This window comes from Trichosurus vulpecula, chromosome 2, assembly GCF_011100635.1.
Source record: "Trichosurus vulpecula isolate mTriVul1 chromosome 2, mTriVul1.pri, whole genome shotgun sequence".
Classification (NCBI taxonomy): Eukaryota; Metazoa; Chordata; class Mammalia; order Diprotodontia; family Phalangeridae; genus Trichosurus; species Trichosurus vulpecula.
The window spans coordinates 4,643,624-4,664,210 of record NC_050574.1 but is presented as its reverse complement, the minus strand read 5'-3'; positions in this window follow the sequence as shown (position 1 = coordinate 4,664,210).

Here is a 20,587-nt window from a genome sequence, read left to right as displayed (position 1 = left end):
AATGAAAAGGAGATTGTTGAATGTCTGGATGAGGGGCAGAGGGGGAATTCCCAGTGCCATTTGGGGACTCAGGGTGGCTGGGAAGGGCAGGTGGGCTGTCAGTCAGGAAGGCAGGCAGGCATGCAGAGAGACAAAGAAGGTGGGGAGGTATGGAGCCAGGCAGGCAGACAGAGGCTAAGGAGGGGCCAGGTAGCCAAGCCAGCCAGGGCTTGTCCACCTGTCCACCTGTCCACCTGTCATTTTCCAAGCCTGGCCAAGCAGCTCCCATTCTGAGGAAGAAAATCCTAGCCATCCTCTTAAGGAGAGCCATCATCAGCATCATCCAAAAGAGTGACCTATCAAGGGATAGATCCCACTTACCTGATAAGGTCTCAGGCAGGTCACCGAGATCTCACGCCTATCTTTAACCACAGGTAAAGTGGTAGAGGATTAACCATACCGAAGAAAAAAAGGCAGGAGTGAAATGGCACAGAAAGCAAGGATGGGGACACACAAATACACACACACACACACACACATTTTGAAAAGCCTCTAACAGAACACACTACCTAGGGTGAGGGGCTGGACACGTTTTCACAGTCATCAGAATACTCAACTGAAAGGAAGGAGGCAAAAAGAAACCAAAGTGCTTCCCTGTGACATCTAGGGGCAGGTGGGGTGGGGCCAAGTCACCCAGGTCTCAGGGTTTTTGTATGTGTGGGCTGAGGGTATTAGACTCCTGCTGCCTGAAATCTGTACAGGATGGGATGAGGGAAATAGGGAGAAAGGATGGAGGAGAGAGAAGGAAAATACAGGGAAACAGGCACCCTTTGCAACTTGTTATGACAACACTACTCATGTATGCATTGGTTTCCTGGGGGCAAGGTAGTTTCAGTATACTCGCCTCTGCCATGCAGACAGGGTCAGGGTAGGGGCTGGATGAGAAAGAGAGATGAGGGAACCCAACCTCCTATGTCCCTCCAGGTGATTTGTCCCCTGAAAATAGGAAACTCCTGTCATTGACTATTGAAACAAAATCTCTAGGGCATGTAGAGTGAAATGAGTAGAGCCAAGAGAATATCTGTTGGGATTAAAATTGTCCAACTATGATCAAAGAGACTGAGGCAGAGCTTTGAGCCAGTGGCACTTGATTAAAGGGTCCATGGTCCTCTCTAATGAAGTGGACTTCAGATCTTCCTGAGCCTCTCGAATGCCCCCTCCTTCCAGTGTCCTATTTTTATAGGGTTTAACACAAGATTTCTTACCTAGACATTCTAAAGCCACTGCACAAAATACAGAGTGTCATCAGTTGAATAGGACACATAAGCTAAAATAAACAAGTTAGCAGGGTCACGGTTTGGGTGAAACAAGGAAGATTTCCTCTGACTATGGGGTCACAAGATGGATGTGCTCCCCCATTAGAATTGATATTCCTATGGGACTTATACAGAGTACGGATTAATACATTGTTTATTTTTATACCTATTATCAGGTTATTGACTAGATATGCACTACATAATAACTATGTAACAACAATCAATACTCTTTATAGAATCATAATGAACTAATACTGACTAGAATTTGAGTAGGGGTCCTTAATGAATCATCTCTCTCACATTCTATAAAGGAACAGCAATATTATTCAAATACTACCTATGAATGACTAAGCTATTTGAAATAATATCAATATTCAAATCAATTGTGAATGACTTATGAATGAAAAATGCCATCCCCCTCCAGAGAAAGAACTCCCATATGGGTGTACATATTACATGTTCTCTCTCCACATATATGCACATATGTAGGTATATGTAGATACACACACACTATGAACCACTTTGGGCTCTCCATCATCTGAGAAACACGTAAAACCTGGACTAGCCAATCAGGAGAGGCATTGTGGCCCACTTTGAGCTGCGCCTTCCATGATGCCTCATGTGCTCTGGCATAACAGACTTGCTTTACTTTGCTCTCTGAGTGAACTCAAAATGGCCCTTCCTGTGTCAGCAACTATAAGACCAGATGAAGCTGACCAGGAGCATTCTTCTGTTTATGAATGCCAAGGGCAGGACTCCTTGAACCAGACACTATCTTGAATAATGGGACTTATGTTATGTTATATTGTATCATATTAATGATAAAAGAAACATGACATCCTGGATCTATAATTTCAATTGACACCTTGACATTCTCTTTGCATATTTGCAATCTATCCCATTAAGAAATTCCTCTCTCTTATTATGTTTAAACACATAAAGAGACTATAATTTTGGTTGACACAGGCATCCTGAGTCGGGATTGCTCCAAGTGTATAAAGAGTCTCCTTTGGTTTGTTTACCTCTGAGGTCAGAATTCTTTTCTGACTCCCATGCAATGTCTGATTCTCTGGCTTAATGAGAATAAATAAGCATGTTATAGCACGTGTACAGCCTGATTCTATTTGTTCTTAAACAAACCTTGGGTTAAGGGGGAAACTGATTCTGTTTGTTTCTTTGGACCAAACCTTTGGTATATGGCTGACGATACATACATACATACACACATGCATATGTATGTATATATAAATATATATTGGCCTCTAATGCACAGTTAGGAGGGAGGAATACACATGGAAATCGGAACTCAAAATGGAACAAAAAGTAATCAAAATTTTATAAAAATTAGTATAATTTACAGGGCATTTCTTGTTGAGGGGGTGGGAGGGGCGTGGTCTGCCTCTGCAAGGAAGGGGAGCAGAGCTGGAAGGTACTTGACCGAATTAGCACTGACCAGTTGAGGGGGTAGCTGACTTTGTTGAGAAGGATATTTCTAAAGGAGAAGGGAGAAGAAGCTGTGCCCTGCACCCCTGCACCCAGCCACACACACAGAAACCCATCCATAGACCCCAAGTTTCTCCTCACAAGGACCATAGGAGGCTCCCCTCTCCCCCCCTCCCCCAACCCCTGGCCTTTCCAGGTTTCAGTCCTGCCATTATCCAAGACAGAGCTCAGCACTGACCTCGGGAGAGCACACCAGAGGACAGAGTGGGGGTTGTGGCGGTGAGGAAGAGGCCTCAGTGTCCAACCCAGCCAGAGCAAGGGGTCCATTGATGGGAAGGGCTGGGAAGGGGTGGGGAGGGGGCAACTTTGGGGTTGTGCTTTCCTATTCCAAGGCACCAAAAAACTTTCTGCATGAGGCATTAGGGGGTGGCGGGTGGGGAGGGGGGTCATCCTTGTTCTGTATCAGCTCCTGATTCCAATCTGGGGGCCGGTGCCCCAAAGCCAGGGGGTGGAGTGTTAGAGGACTGCGGGGCAATTGAGTCCCTCTTCTGCCTCCCACCTCCCATGGCACTGCCACCCAAAGAGACAGAGGGGCTGACCTTACTTATCCGGGCGAGTTTCGAGCAGAGGAGCCCGGCCTTCAGGGTGTGGTTGAGGGGGTTGTGGGTGTGGCTTCTAAGGGATGGGGAGTGTGTGTTCAGGGGTCTCCCATTCCTCAGTGTGTAGCCAGGGCTAAAAGCTGGAAGGTCTTGCTCTTGCTCAGACCTCAGCCTCTCTCAAAACACACTCACACCAGACTTGGGTTTGGTGGGGTAGAGAGGACCCAGAGGTGAGGAGTCCACAGAAGTAGAAAGTGGAACTCTGTGTGTCTCAGAAATGGGTGGGTGGGATCCTTGCTGGAGTTTGGTTGTCAGCTGTTGGGCATATTGTTGTCCCCAGTTCACCCAGTGGTCCTTATCGGCTTGGACCCTGAATATCCTGACTCAAGCTAGCCACCTCCAAAATAACGGATCCCTTCTGGACTCCAGACATGATGGAGAGAGAGGCCAGGAGAAGAAAATCAGAGTTCCAGGAGTGAACCCACCCCCACCCCATCTCAGGGACCTTCCCTCAGACCCCGTGGGCTCTTGTTCCCATCCCTACTTTCATCCCCTCCCCACTCTGAATCTCTCCCCCACACCTCCCACCCTAGGGTCCAGGACAGAGCCACAGGAGGATGTTTCACCTCTGCATTCCTAAATGTCACAAGGGCCTCAAGTCCCAGTACAGGCACAAGGCTGTCTATCTGTTTTAGGGTTGTATATGGGACACTAAGCACAAAGCAGAAGAGTAGTCATCCGGCTAGGGTATGTTTGAACCACTATTCACTCATTCAATGAAAACTTTCTAATGAGTCAGAGAGCTGGCCTGTGCAGGGTGGAAGGAGACAGGCAGACAGGTAGCGGGGTAGAGGAATAGATTTCTGCATCCATGTGCCCAGCCCTATCCTGGTAGGAATTCACTCTTCCTTCACTTGCTCACATGCCCCACACATGCCCCAGGCATGCCTGGGTGACAGTTTCAGGGAGAGGAGGAGCACTAGCCCAGCAGACCTTGTGGCAGAAGTGGAGAGGGGACCCTCCTGTAATAGTAATTAAGGTGGGACTTTTTGCTGTTATTCTCTTAAGTGCCTTTAATGATTCTGGCCTTTATTTGAATGGGGCAGATAAAGTGGGATCTTTTTGTCTTGGAGTATTTCTCAGCACTAAGAAAATTGAGAGTCATTGATTTGTATATGATAGGATACTGGGGATGGGGGACTTTACCACACCCAGCCTGGGTGAGGTCAGAGTCCTGAGGACTCTAAACAAGTTATAATTGAGGAGACCTTGGTGTTTGACTTTTGGGGCACACTCAGAGAAGGAGTGTTGAGACTCTGGGCAAGCTGCAAACTGCCCCCCAGCTTTGCAACCCAGATATTGGTGTTTCTCTGGTGACTATGAATTGTGATTTGAATCAGACAAGGTCTGTCTGTTGATGTTTGTAATTTCTGTTTGTATTTACCTTGAAGTTCAGGGGGCTGATCTTTTCCCCCAAACTATGAATGATATTTGTATGTTTGATTAAACTGAGATTGTTAACCCCTTAAAGTTACTTTCCTTAGTAAAGCAGATCAAAGAACTCATGTTGGCAGCTTTCTGTGTGCTGGTTGTTGGTAGGTCTTACACCCCTATAGCAGGTGCTAGCAGATTGTTGCTATGCCTCCTCACAGTCCCATGGCAGAAAAGAGTGTTTGTGGTCACCCACAGACCAGAGCACAGACCAAGAGAGGAGTAAACAACTCTCCTTAGGTCATATCACCTTGGAAGAACTGAAAACTTACAAGTCCCTAGAAGTATATCTGAAAAGAGCTGCCCAAAACCCTGGAAGCTTAAGACAATGCACCCTCTGCCCTGAAAGAAGAATCCTATTTTAGCAAAGAGTTAAAAGTCAAATAATAGGCTGGAAAAATGAGCAAATAATGGAAAAAATTCTGACTATAAAAAGTGACAAGGAAGATCAAAACACACACTCAGAGGAAGATAACAAAGTCCTCCTAAGGTTCCTAAATCTAAAGCCTCCAAGAAAAATATGAATTGGTCTCAGGCCATGGAAGAGCTCAAAAAGGATTTTGAAAATCAAGTAATAGAAGTAAAGGAAAAATTGGGAAAAGAAATGATAGTGATGCAAGAAAATCATGAAAAACAAGTCAATAGCTTGGTAAAGGAGACACAAAAAGTACTGAAGAAAGTAACATAGTAAAAAGCAGACTAGGCCAAATGGTAAAAGAGGTCCAAAAAGCCAATGAGGAGAAGAATGTCTTGAAAAGCAGAATTGGTCAAATGGAAAAAAAGAGGCACAAAAATTCACTAAATAAAAAACTCCTTGAAAAGTAGAATTGGCCAAATGGAAAAGGACGTACAAAAGCTCAGTGAAGAAAATAAAATTCCTTAAATGGAATCTTCCTTAAAATGACAAGTAGCATCTATCCAAAACTGCCAGCAAGCATTATATATAATGGGATAAGTTAGAAACATTTCCAATAAGATCAGGGGTGAAACAAGGATGTCCATTATCACCGCTGTTATTCAATATGGTACTAGAAACATTAGCTTGAGGATTAAGAGAAGAAAAAGAAATTGAAGGAATTAGAATAGGCAAAGAAGAAACAAAGCTATCACTCTTTGCAGATGATGTGATGATATACTTAGAGAATCCTAGAAAAGTAAGTAAAAAAACTACTTGAAATAGTAAACAAATTTAGCAAAGTTGAAGGATTTAAAATAAACCCACATAAACTATCCACATTTCTATACATTACTAATGAATCCCAATATCAAAAGATAGAAAGGGAAATTCTATTTAAAGTTCCTGTAGACATTATAAAATATTTGGGAGTCTACCAGCCAAAAGAAACCCAGGAACTATATGAACACAATTACAAAACACTTTTCTCACAAATAAAGTCAGATCTAAATAATTGGAAAAACATCAGTTACTCATGGGTAGACCAAGCTAATATAACAAAAATGACAATTCTACCTAAATTAATTTACTTATTCAGTGCCATACCAATCAAACTACTGAAAATTTATTTTATAGAGCTAGAAAAAAATCATAACAAAATTCATCTGGAAGAAAAATAAGTCCAGAATATCAAGACAGTTAATAAAAAGAAATGCAAGGGAAGGTGGCCTAGCTGTACCAGCTCTTAAATTGTATTATAAAGCAGCAGTCATCAAAACTACTTGGTACTAGCTAAGAAAAAGTGTGATGGATCACTGAAATAGGTTAGGTACACAAGAACACAGTAGTCAATGACTTATAGTAATCTACTGTTTGATAAACCCAAAGACCCCAGATTCTGGGATAAGAATTCACTATTTAACAAAAACTGCTGGGAAAACTGGAAAAAAATATGGCAGAAACTAGGCATATACCAAGGTCTTAGACCGTGTATACTAAGATAAAGTCAAAATGGGTTCATGATTTAGATATAAAGACTGATACTATAAGCAAACTAGGACAGCAAGGAATAGTTTACCTGTCACATTTACAGAGAACAGAAGAATTTATGACTAAACAAGATTGAAAACATTATGAAATGGAAAATAGATAATTTTGATTACATTAAATTAAAAAGTTTTTGCACAAACAAAGCCAATGCAACAAAGATTAGAAGGGAAGCAGAAAGTTGGGAAACCATTTTTACAGCCAGTGTTTCTGATAAAGGCCTCATTTCTCTAATAGAGAATTGAGTCAAATTTATAAGAATACAAGTCATTTCCCAATTGATAAATGGTCAGAGGATATGAACAGGAAGTTGTCAGATGAAGAAATTAAAGCTATTTATAATCATATGAAGAAAATGCTCTAAATCACTATTGATTAGAGAAATGCAAATCAAAACACATCTGAGGTATCACATCACACTTATCAAATTGGCTAACATGACAAAACAGGAAAATGATAAATGGTGGAGATGATATGGGAAAATTGGGACATTAATGTATTGTTGGTGGTGGAATTGTGAACTCACCCAACCATTCTGGATAGCGATTTGGAACTATGACCAAAGGGCTATTAAAATCATGCAAACTTTTTGACCCAGCAATACCACTACTAGGTCTGTATCCCAAAACGATCACAAAAATGGGAAAGGGACTCACATGTACCAATATATACATATATATGTATGTATATTTATGTATGTATATATACGCATATGTATGTATATATGTATGTATATGTGTATATATATACAAATACACACAGACACACACAGACACACACACACACACACACACACACACAGAGAGAAAAATATAACAGCTCTTTTTGTGGCGGCCAAGAACTGGAAATTAAGGGAATGTCCATCCATTGAGGAATGGATGAACAAGTTGTGGCATATGATTGTGATGTAATACTATTGTTCTATAAGAAATGATCAGCAGGTGGACTTCAGAAAAACTTGGAAAGACAAATGAACTGATGCTGAGTGAAGGGAGCAGAACCAGAAGAATATAGTACACAGTAACAGCAACATTGTGCGATGAGTAACTTTGTTAGACTTGGCTCTTCTCAGCAATGCAAGGATCTAAGACAACTCCAAAAGACTCATGATGGAAAATGCTATCCACATCCAGAAAAAGAAGTATTGAGTCTGAATGCAGATCAAAGTATACTATTTGCTCTTTTTTGTTGTTTTGTTTCTTTGTCATGGTTCCTCTCATTGGTTCTAATTCTTCTTTACAACATGACTAATGTGAAAATATGCTTAATATGAATGTATATGTAGAGCCTATTTCAGATTGGACACCATCTTAGGGAGGAGGGGAGGGAGGGGAAGAAAATTTAGATCTCAAAGTCTTATGGAAATGAATGTTCAAAACTAAAAGTTAATTAATTAGCTCCTTAGAGCAAATGGAAGCCAACGACTTTATGAGAAATCAAGAAACAATAAAACAAAACCAAAAGAATGAAAAAAATAGAAGACAATGACAAATATCTCATTGGAAAAACAGCTGAACTGGAAAATAGATCCAGGACAGACAATTTAAAAATGATTGGACTACCTGGAAGCCATGATCAAAAAAAAAAAAGAGCCTAGACATCATTTTTCAAGAAATTGTCAAGGAAAACTGCCCTGATATTCTAGAACCAGAGGGGAAAATAGAAATTGAAAGAATCCACCATTACCTCTAGAAAGAGATCCCAAAAGGAAACCTCCTAGGAATATTGTAGCCAAATTCCAGAGTTACTAGGTCAAAAATAAAATACTGCAAGCAGCCAGAAAGAAATAATTCAAGTACTGTGGAAACATAATCAGGATAACACAAGATTTAGCACTTCTACATGAAAGGATTGGAGGGCTTGGAATATGATATTCCAGAGGACAAAGGAGTTAGGATAATAACCAAGAATCACCTACCCGGCACAACTGAGTATAATCCTTTAGGAGGAAAAATGGATATTCAATGAAATAGAAGACTTTCAAGCATTCTTGACAAAATGACCAGAGTTGAATAGAAAATTTGATTTTCAAATATCAGACTCAACAGAAGCATAAAAAAGTACACAGGAAAGGGAAATCATAAGGGACTGTTTGATTCCTACATGAGAAGATGATATGTGTAACTCATAAGACCTTTCTCATTATTAGGGTAGGTAGAAGGAGTATTTACAGATAGAGGGCACAGGTGTGAGTTGAATATGATAGGATGATATCTAGAAAATAAAATTAAGGGGTGAGAGAGGAATGAACTGGGAGAAAGAGAAAGGGAGAGGTAGAATGGGATAAATTATCTCACATAAAAGAGGCAATAAAAAGCTTTTATGGTGGAGGAGAAGACCAGGGAGGTGAGGAAAAATGAGTGAACCTTACTCTTATCAGAATCGGCTCAAAGAGGGAATAACATACCCACTCAGTTGGGTATAGAAATCTATCTTACCCTAAAGGAAAGTAGAAGGGGAAGGAGACAAGAAAATGGGGAGGGGGGGAGGATAGAAGGGAAGGCAGATTTGGGGAGGGGGTAGTCAGAAACAAAAAACTTTTGAGAAGGGACAGGGTGAAAGGAGAGAGGGAATAGAATAAACAAGTGGGGAGAATAGGATGGAGGGAAATATATTTAGCAATAGTAACTGAAAAAAAATTTGAAGCAAATTTCTCTGATAAAGGCCTCATTTCTCAAACAAATAGAGCACTGAGTCAAATTTATAACAATAAGAGCCATTCCCCAATTGATAAATGATCAAAATGTAGCAACAGTTTTCAAACAAAGTAACTATCTACAACCATATGAAAAAAAATGCTCTAACTATTGATTAGAGAAATGCAAATGAAAATAATTCTGGGGCAGAACCCATGAAGTAGCAGAGGGAAGCAGGGCTCCAGCCCAGGACAGCCTGGATGTTCACAGGGAAGGGTCTATCGCATGGAGCTGGGAGCATAGTGGAGCAGAGCCCAGCGTGGGCTGCGCCCAGACCAACCAGACCGGCAGGCCGGCGGAACGGGCCCTAGCATCCTGAATCAGGGAGCTGTGGCAGTTACCAGACTTCTCAAGCCACAAACACCAAAGACAACAGAGAAGGTTAGTGGGAAAAAACTGCAGTGGACAGAGTGAAAGGAGCTCGTGGCTCAGCCACCACCCCAGGAGTGGCAGAGGTGGTGCAGCTACAGAACTACAGCTGCAGTTGTTTCCAGCCCCAAGCCCACCTGGTGGGAGGAATTAAGTGGTGGATCAGAGCAGGAGTGCAGAGCCTGCTTAAGATCTGAGTCGCAGTCTGGGTTGGCAGTTCTTGGGGGAGGAGTAGCACTGGTGTGGCAGAGCTTGCTGTGTAGAAATAGCTCTGAAAACAACAGCGCAGCCCCTCAAGCTGGCAAAAGAGCTCCAAAAAGCCAATGAGGAGAAGAATGCCTTGAAAGGCAGAATTAGCCAAATGGAAAAGGAGGCCCAAAAGACCACTGAAGAAAATACTACCTTCAAAATCAGATTGGAGCAAGTGGAAGCTAGTGACTTTATGAGAAATCAAGCCATTATAAAACAGAATCAAAGGAATGAAAAAATGGAAGGCAATGTGAAATATCTCATTGGCAAAACCACTGACTTGCAAAATAAATCCAGGAGAGATAATTTAAAAATTATTGGACTACCTGAAAGCCATGATCAAAAAAAGACCCTAGATATTATCTTTCAAAAAATTATCAAGGAGAACTGCCCTGATATTCTAGAACCAGAGGGTAAGATAGAAATTGAAAGAATCCACCGATCGCTTCTTGAAAAAAAGATCCCCAAAAGAAAACTCCTAGGAACATTGTTGCCAAATTCCAGAGCATCCAGATCAAGGAGAAAATACTGCAAGCAGCCAGAAAAAAACAATTTGAGTATTGTGGAAACACAATCAGGATAATACAAGATCTAGCAGCTTCTACATTAAGGGATTGAAGGGCTTGGAATATGATATTCCAGATGTCAATGGAGCTAGGATTAAACCAAGAATCACCTACCCAGCAAAACTGAGTATCATGCTCCAAGGCAAAATATGGACTTTCAATAAAATACAGGACTCTCAAGCTTTCTCAGTGAAAAGACCATAGCTGAATGGAAAATTTGACTTTCAAACACAAGAATCAAGAGAAGCATGAAAAGGTAAACAAGAAAGAGAAATCATAAGGGAATTACTAAAGTTGAACTGTTTTGCTTACATTCCTACATGGAAAGATGATGTGTATAATCCATGAGACCTCGGTATTAGGGCAGCTGAAGGGAATATACATATATATAGACAGAGGGCATAGGGTGAGTTGAATATGAAGGGATGGTATCTAAAAAAATAAAATCAATTAAGGGATGAGAGAAGAATATATTGAGAGAGGGAGAAAGGGAGAGATAGAATGGGGTAAATTATCTCACATAAAAGTGGCAAGAAGAAGCAGTTCTGTAGGAAGGGAAGAGGGGGCAGGTGAGGGCAAATGAGTGAATCTTGCTCTCATCGGATTTGACCTGAGGAGGGAATAACATACACACTCAATTGGGTATCTTACCCCACAGGAAAGAAGGAAGAAGGTGATAAAAAGTGGGGATGATAGAAGGGAGGGCAGATGGGGGAGGAGGTAATCAAAAGCAAACACTTTTGAAAAGGGACAGGGTCAAGGGAGAAAATTGAACAAAGGGAGATAGGAAAGGAAAGAGCAAAATACAGTTAGCCTTTCACAACATGAGTATTGTGGAAGAGTTTTGCATAATGATATGCATGTGGCCTATGTTGAATTGCTTGCCTTCTTAGGGAGGGTGGGTGGGGAGGGAAGAGGGGAGAGAATTTGGAACTCAAAGTTTTAAAAGCAGATGTTCAAAAAAAAAGTTTTTGCATGCAACTGGGAAATAAGATACACAGGCAATGGAGCATAGAAATCTGTCTTGCCCTACAAGAAAGTAAGGGAAAAAGGGATGGGGGGGAGTGGGGTGACAGATGGGAAGGCTGACTGGGGAATGGGGCAATCAGAATATATGCCATCTTGGAGTGGGGGGGAGGGTAGAAATGGGGAGAAAATTTGTAACTCAAACTCTTGTGGAAATCAATGCTGAAAACTAAAAATATTAAATAAATAAATTTTAAAAAAAGAAAATAATTCTGAGGTACTACCTCATACCTATTAGACTGACTAATAGGACAGAAAAGGTAAATGACAAATGGTGGAGGGGATGTGGGAAAAATGGGGCATTGACGCACTGTTGGCAGAGTTACAAACTGATCCAACCATCCTGTAGAGCAATTCGGAACTTTTCAAATAAAACCACGAGTACCCTTCGACCTAACAACACCACTACTAAGTATGTATCCCAAAAGAGATTAAAAGAAAAAACCAGGAAAGGGACCTATATGTACAAAATATTTATAGCAGCTCTTTTCTTGTGTCAAAGAATTGGTAATTGAGGGGATGCCCATCAACTGGGGAATAGCCAAACAAGTTGTGGTATGTAATTGTGACAGAATCCTTTTTTGTTTTGGGAAATGAGGAGCAGCATGCTCTTGGAAAAGCCTGGAGGGACTTGTGTGAGCTGATGCAAAGTGTGCAAAGTAAAGCAAAGCAATCATCCAAGACAACTCTGAAGGACAGGATGAAAAATGCTATCCATCCCTAGAGAAAGAACTGATGTTGCCTGAGTACAAATTGAAGCATACTTTTTTTAACTTTCTTTATTTTTCCTGAGAGTTTTTTTTTGGTCTATGTTTTCTTTCACAATATGACTATTATGTAAATGTTTTGCATGACTACACATGTATAACCTATATAGAATTGCTTGCCTTTGGAATGAGAGGTAAGGGTGGGGAGGGAGGAAAGGAGAAAATTTAGAACGCTAGATTTTAAAAACAAATGTTAAAATTGTTTTTACATGTAACTGGGGAAAATAAAATACTAAATAAAAAAGTTTTTAAAAAGAAAAAAATAAAAATTTTGCATCAATATTCATTAGAATTTTCTTTCTCTGTTTTGGTTCTTCTTGGTTTGGATATCAGCACCATATTCATGTTGTAAGAGGAATCTGGTAGGACTCCTTCTTATCCCATTTTTCCAAACAGTTTACATAGTATTGGCACTAATTGTTCTTTAAATGTTCAGTAGAAGTCATTTAGGAATTCATCTGGTCCTGGGAATTTTTTCTTAGGAAGTTCATTGATGGCTCATTCAATTCCTTTTTCTAAGATTGGGTTATTTATTTTATTTCTTCTTTTGTTAATCTGGATAATTTATGTTTTTGTAGACATTCATTCATTTCATTTAGATTGTCAAATTTTTTGGCATATAATTGGGCAAAATATCACCTAACAATTATTTTAATTTCCTCTTCATTGGAGGTGAGTTCACCCCTTTTATTTTTGATAGTGGTAATTTGATTTTCTTCTTTCCCTTTTTAAATCAAATTAACCAATGGTTTATCTATTTTATTGTTTTCTTTTTCATAAAACCAGATTCTTGTTTTATTTATTAGTTCAATGATTATCTTACTTTCAATTTTATTAATCTCTCTTTTGATTTTCAGGATTTCTGAGTTGATGTTCATCTGGGGATTTTAAATTTGTTCTTTTTCTAGTTTTTTTAAGTGCCATGCCTAATTCATTGATCTGTTTTTTCTCTATTTTGTTGATGTATGCAATGAGAGATATAAATATTCCCCTAAGTACCACTTTGGCTGTATCCCATAAATTTTGGTATGTTATCTCATTGTTTTCATTTTCTTTAATGAAATTATCAATGATTTGTTCTTTGACCCACTTATTTTTTAGAATTAGATTATTTAATTTGAATTAATTTTTAATATCTCTTTCTATAGTCCATTACTGAATGTAATTTTAATTGCATTATGATCTTAAAAGGATGCATTTACTTTTTCTGCTTTTCTGTTTTTGGTTGTGAAGTTTTTATGTCATAATACATGGTCAATTTTTGTTTAGGTGTCACATACTGCTGAGAAAAGGGTATATTCCTTTCTACTCCCATTCAGTTTTCTCCAGAGATCTATCATATCTAACTTTTCCAGAATTTTATTCACCTCCTTAACTTTTTTCTTGTTTATTTTTTGGTTAGATTTATCTAGTTTTGAGAGGGGAAAGTCAAGGTCCCTTGCTAGTATAGGTTTCTTATCTATTTCCTCCCATAACTCATTCAACTTCTTCAAAAGTTTCATGCTATACTATTTGGTGCATTTATGTTTACTATTGATATGACTTCGTTGTCTATGGTACCTTTCAAGAAGATATGATTTCCTTCTTTGTCTCTTTTAATTAGATCCATTTTTGCTTTTGCCTTTTCTGAGATTATGATTGCTATCCCTGCTTTCTTTGCTTCAGCTGAAGCAAAATAGATTCTGCTCCAGGTCCTTGCCTTTATCCTGTGTGCATCTCTCTGCTTCAAATGTGTTTCTTTTTAACAACATACTGCAGGATTCTGGTTTTTAATCCATTCTGCTATCTACTTCCATTTTATGGATGAGTTCATCCTACTCACATTTATAGTTATGATAACTGTGTATTTCTCTCCATGCTATTTTTTGCTTGTTTATTCCCCTCTCTTACCCACTCCCCTTCCCTCCTCATAGGTGTTTTACTTCTGATCACTGCCTTTCCTATTATAGCCTCCCTTTCATCAGTCCCCTTCCCCTTTCTATTATCCCTGTCCCTTTTTGCTTCCTTATAGGGTAAGATAGATTTCTGTATCCTACTGAGTGTGTATGTTATTCCCTCTCTGAGCCAATTCTGATGAGAATAAGGTTTAAGCTTTGCCCATCCCCTCCCCCATCATTCCCTCCATTATAATAGCTCTTTCATGCCTCTTTTATGTGGGATAATTTGTGTGATATATGGAAATGGGAGGAATTGGAGAATCCTACCATCCAGGAAGAATTATTCTTTTGTTTGGATTCAAGGCATAACATGCTCCATGCTACTTACCAGTTGGCGCAGTGGAACATAAATAACATTTGAAATCCAATGTTCTGGGTTCTGACCTTGGCATTCTTATTTACTATGACTTTATTCACAGAAAGTCAGTTTCCTTTCCTATAAAAGGTTTGGCATGAATGATGTCTGAAACCCTCTCTACGTCTGCTTCATATGATGATGGGTGAACAAATGTTTCTGTTTCAGATTTCATTTCATGGCAGTGCTCTGCACTTCATGGGAAATTTCTCCACAGTGTCTATCAAAGACTCTTTTTAGTGTATGGTGGGAGATAACTTGTTTGATGAGAGCTTTCAAGGGCACATTTAGTCCTACTGAGTCAAATGCTTTAAAACAATTATTCGCAGTTGATATGATGGGACCTCACATGCTCTACTTTTCAGTCAGTTGCCTGACCCAAGATATGCGCTTTGGAACTACTTTGCAATGTCCCACCTTTTCTCCATTTTTAGTAGAATCTGTCCTGGAGGCATGCAGAGACTATTCACATAATGATTTTGCAAAGAAGGGATAACAGGCTGATGGGTGGCTGACAGTGAGTTTTTTTCTTCTTCATTGCCTTTATTTGACATGGTGGTGGTAAAACACTCAGAACTTTTCAATTCTTTGGGAGTCTTTCTCAATTTGGAAGAGCTTAATAAATGAGGCTTCCAGGAAAATGGCACCAAAAGAAGTCACAAGAGAATCCATCCAATGCCACAAATGGTCATCGAAACAGCAACAAAAATGGCAAAAGAAGCAAAAGTGTCAGAAATTCTCAAGAGAGAAAACGTGAAACACAAGAAGAGGCCTCTCATAATGCGAAATCATTATTCTGGAATCAAAGGAATTGGGATGCAAGGCTTGCTGGCCCAAATCTAGAGTAGCAGCTACTAGGAAGGCCAGAGCTGGCAGGAGTTCAGGCAGGAGGAGGAGGAGGAGGAGGACAAGGAGGAGGGGGAAGAGCTGAGGCTCCCAGACTAGTGAGAAAAAATGAACCGGAAAAGCAGTAGCAGCAACCAAAAAAGCTAGCTATTTCTCAAGACACAATAAAAATCATTGAAGGAATTTATCAGAAAAATAGAATTAGGTAAAAAAAAGAAGAGAATCATTAAAAGGCTGCGGGGGGAGGGGTCAGGTTGGACAAAATGTAGTTGACTATTCAGGTGACTTCCAACTCTGATTCTGTGGTGGATTCGTTGAAAACAGTAGTAACTGAATGCTAGGAATGGCTGAGCAATTTCTGGACATGAGGAAATTAAGTCATTTGGAAACTAAGGTAGAAAAACAGGTTGAAAATATAAGCACAAGGTGTGACTGATGCCAAGTAGAGTGATGTTGCTGGAGGGTATCCTGGCAGGAGGAATGAGGAAAGCAGAACAATGTCATCATGAAATGTCTGAAGATCCAAAGAAAGAAACATGACATTGTGAGGACAGATCAAGGAGCAAAGCGCCCAAGAATTAGTGTCTGTCCTTTAATATTACTTAAAAGTAACCTATTTGGGACAGCTAGGTGCCAAAGTGGGTAGAGCACAGGCCCTGGAGTCCAGAGGACCTGAGTTCAAATCCAGCCTCAGACATTTGACACTTACTAGCTGTGTGACCTTAAGTAAGTCAAGCAGTTAACCCCAGTTGCCTCTCTTTCCTGCCCCCCACCCCCAAGTAAGCTGTGTACAAGTCTCAATTGTTTCTACGGGATACGTCCTCCCAATTCTTTCCACTGGGAAAGACTGGAGAGCTTCCCAGGTATAACAAAACTCCACCAGGTAGCATTTGGCCCCCACGTGCAGAGGAGTGAATGAAATGTTCACTGGTGGCCCAGGATGGAGAGGCAGGGGTAGAGATGCCCAAGCAATACAGCCATCCCTCCTATCTTACTGGTTCTTTCTGTCCTTGGCTGCTGAGCTTAGGAAGATATCATATGTTTCTCTCTCAAGATGGAGAAGGTCTTCAGGGCTCTTGAGCTCTCTGTATCTCTTTTTCTCGGAAAGCTCTGCCAATATGACCTAGTCAGTCACATAAAGCCTCCCAGAGTCTCTCTCTTTACATTCTGGGATTCTTGTGCCTCACAAGGCCATGGTAGACCAGTCCATGTAACCCCTTTCTTAATTAGTGATAGACTTTGTCCTTTAATAATTAAATTATATTTCAGTGATCTTTTTAATTAAAAATTTAAAGTAGAGCTTATTTCATTTATCAAGAATTTGGTTTGTCTCCCTCCCACCTCCCCTCACTCATTTCCGCCCCCTTATAAAAAAGAAAACCAAAGCCCTTATAATAGACACAAGTCAAGCAAACAATTTTCCCCTATTGGAGATGTCTAAAGATGTGTCTCATACTGAAGATTTAGTCCATCATTGGAGGTGGATAGCATTCTCTATTGTTGGTCCTCTGGAATCAGGGTTGCTCATTGTGTTTATCAGAATTCAGAAGGTTTTCAAAATTGTTTATTTTTACAATGTTGTTCTGGTGCAAATCATTCTCCTGGTTCTCTTTATTTCACTGTGCATCAATTCATACAAGGCTTCCCTGGTTTCTCTAAAGCCATCTCCTTGATCATCATTCACACCAAAATATGTGTGGCCATTCTGAAACGTATGCACACTGCTTTAGCTTCAGTTCTCTGTCATTACAAAAAACGGGGTGACAATTAAAATACATGAGCCTGATGGCATTTTGCTATATCTGGGAAGCTCTCTAGTATACGTGTGTATATATATACATATTTATATATGTATATGCATATATATATGGAGAGACAGAGAGAGACAGAGAGACAGAGAGGGAGAGACAGAGAGACACAGACAGAAAAAGTCAGAGACAAAGAGAGACAGAGAAAGAGGGAGAGAGAGAGACATGGGTGGGGGGAGGGAGAGGAGAGAGAGAGAGAGAGAGAGATCTATATCTAAACCTTTTCCTCTTTCTTTGCTCTCTTTGGGGTGGAGACCTAGACGTGATCCTGCTGGGTAAAAGGGCAACGCACATTATAGAATCACGTGGGAGGCACAGTGCCAAACTACTTTTCAGTTTCACCCAAAGGGCACCAACGGGCCTGTCTCCCTGCAGCCCCTCAACATTGGTCATTTTCTTTTCCGGACAGCCTAGAATTCTTAACGCGTTAGCCTGGTCCTTCACTCCCACTAAACCCTGTATATGGCTCCAGAGAGCAGCCTTTCCTGCTGCTCCTCAGCACCTGGAAGTTGTCAGAGTCTAGCCTAAGATGCCCCTTTTAGGTTCCCCTCTGACTCTGTCCCTGCCATCCTTTTCCTTAGAGCCAAAGCAATGACTAGCCCAAGCTTCCTTCCTTAGGCAGCTGTTTTCCAGATGTCGCCCTCCATGTCAGAAGGCTTTGGCTGTCTCCTCTCTCTCCCCCTCCTCGCTCCTCCCCCAATCATCTCTCTCTCTCTCTGTCTCTCTCTCTCTCTCCTCCCTCTCTATCTCTCCCTCTCTCTCTCCCTCCCTCTCTCTCTCCCTCTCTCTCTCTCTCTCTCTCCCTCTCTCCTTCCCTCTCCATCTCTCTCTCCCTCTCTCTCTCCTTCCCTCTCCATCTCTCTCTCCCTCTCTCTCTCCCTCTCTCTCTCCCTCTCTCTCTCTCTCTCTCTCTCTCTCTCTCTCTCTCTCTCTCTCTCCCTCTCCCTCTCTCTCTCCCTCTCTCTCTGTCCCTCCATCTCTCCCCCCCCCCTTCTCTCCCTCTCTCTCTCCCTCTCTCTCTGTCTTTCTCTGTGTGTCTCTCTGGTTCTGTCTGCTCTCTGTCTCTTCTCTCTCAATCTCTCTCTCTGTCTCTCTGTCTCTGTCTCCCTCCCTCCTCTTTGTCTCTGTCTATCTCTCAGCACTTGCTGGACTCTACTTCTTAGTGCTTTCTTTTGGGCAGCATCATCTCTAGAGCCCCCCAAGCCTACAATGTCTACAATGGCTCCCTGCATCCCTCCAGTTAACAAGCTAAGGTCTCTGAATTCCATACCCTCTCTACCCTGAAACCTGCAGACTTAACGCTATATTAAAACTCATATTAAGCAAGAGGAATATGTATGTTTTGGGTCAGAGGTTAACTTCTCCTCTCCTATTTGAGTGACTGGGAAGAGAAAATGGTCTTTTCCCTTGCAGGCATGGATGCTGATGGGGCTGATAACTCAGATCAGAGACTAAGAGCTCCCAGGTACCTTAGGCGTCTACTCCAGCTCCCATCTGAACAACAATCCCTTCTCTATCTTGACCACATAGTCACTGAGTCTCTGCCTAAGGACCTCCAAGGAGGGGGAAGCTATGACTTCCAGGAAAGTGCCATTGCACTTCTGGACAGACCTAGTTCTCAGATGAAATCAGTCTTTCTGCAGTGTTCCCTCAGGTCCTAGTTGCACCCTCTTGGACTCACCGAGTCTATTTCCAAACAATTCTTCAAACACTTGAAGACAACCATCTTATTCCCTCAGTATCTTCTCTTCTCCTAGGGAAACAATCCCAATTCCTTCCCTCAACCTTCCATAGCAAGTCCTCTGGTCCCCTCACCATTCAGATCTTTGTTTCCTGGACACATTCCTCTGGACACACTGTCCACCCCTTTTCTAAATGTGGTGCCCCAGACTGAACAAAATCCTTTAGATGGGCCTGACCAAGGCAGGGTCTTGCAGAACTACTGCTTAGAGGAATCTGGGGTGGGGGGAGAGAAAAGGGAAGATTTGGAGAGAGGCCAGTGTCAGCAGCTGAGGAGGCTGCATCCTAATCTTTCACAGGGGAGATGTCACTGAAAGGATGGAAAAATCTTGGGACTTGTCCACATTTTCCCTAGAAAACTAGTGCACCAGACAGCTGTGCTGTGGGTGATGGGATGTTTGGGTGCTTGTGCTTGGACTATGATTCTAACAGCCTCTGCTTGGGTGCCTGTGCCTGAACCCCAATTCCAAAACCACATCCAGTTCTAAAATCACATCTCTCCCTAGCTTCAAAGCATTGGCCCTAGAAGTTTCTCTCTAGCAAAGCAGAGCAGCATGCCCTAGCAAAATACTTATCTCCCTTCCTGATACTGTAGGCAGCTGTGCCTATCTACTCCCTGTGTACCGATAATTGGCTGTGCACTGGGTCATGACAATATTCACTACTAATATGTATCCTAGATATAGTTAAATACATATTCTCTTACATTTATTTTGTCTAACAAGACATTTGATGAAAGCCACCTAGATATACCCAGTCAGCCCTAACCGCTAGTTAACTTAGTGAAGTTTCACAGTCAAAACCACACCTCCAGGTCACCCCCTCCTTGGGTATTTCCCAGTGAACTCTGGGTAATACGCTTGCTCAGTAGATACAAAAAGTGCATATTCCTTTAAGAACTGACCACCCATTAACCACTCCCTAATCCCACCCCAAAACACCTAATTGACATGTTTACCCCTAAATCTCTTATAAAAGCTCTCCCTGCACCCCTATAAGGTTGTTGGTTCCCTAAGAACTCTTGCCCACTGTAAAGCATAACAATAAATCTTTGCCACCTTGACTTAAAGAATGGTTGAGATTATGAATTCATTCCAGATGGCCCCAACCTTCTCCAGTACTGGGGTCCTTGAGGGGCACTCCCTCTCAACTGGGAACTTCAGTCCTGGGAACTTTGGTTTGGGGATTCCTGAATCCCTGGGTTTTTCACCCTCAACATGGGGAAGGGAGGCACAATGGAAAAGGACAAGGGTTGGATTTTTAAGAAGAACTTTTTAAAGCTCCATTGGGATCAAAAGAAGAAAGATGGGAGAGGACTTGGTCTGAAGGGTCTGGTAGCAGGAAATGATAAGGAAGGGAAATACCTGGCTCTTCCCTTGCCTTTCCCTATAGTGCTGACTCCACCATGCTCTGGAGGGTCCAGGTGTCCTTCCCCAGAGGAGGCTCATTCAGGACTTT